The following is a 416-nucleotide window of genomic DNA, read 5'->3' as shown; positions in this document are numbered from 1 at the left end:
GGACTCAAAGTGTTCCCAGTGTCCTTCTGAGCCCTGCTTTGCTCTGGCTAGCCCAGCTCACAGCAGCCCCAAATAACATCTCATTCCCTGTACTCACAGCAGACTGAAGCTGTAAGAGGCAGGTCTGAATGCCACTGCCATCACCCTCCACAGAGGCTACGTCCTGAGTGGGCCTCTTACTGTGCTTAATGCCCTGTGAATTGACACAGTTGAAATTGGTAAATAAATAATACAGCTCTTTGGTAAGTCACACACCAGTGTTTTCCCAAGAAACATAAATCCTCTTCTTCTTTGAATCTGTAGATAGCTTTCGGCAAGATAGTCATTTTTACTACATTGATCCTGCCAATCCATGAGCATGGGAGATCTTTCCATCTTCTGAGATCTTCTTTGATTTCTTTCTTCAGAGACTTGAA

This window comes from Mus pahari, chromosome 8 (genome assembly GCF_900095145.1).
Source record: "Mus pahari chromosome 8, PAHARI_EIJ_v1.1, whole genome shotgun sequence".
In the NCBI taxonomy this organism is placed as follows: Eukaryota; Metazoa; Chordata; class Mammalia; order Rodentia; family Muridae; genus Mus; species Mus pahari.
Note: the sequence above shows the minus strand (reverse complement) of the source record.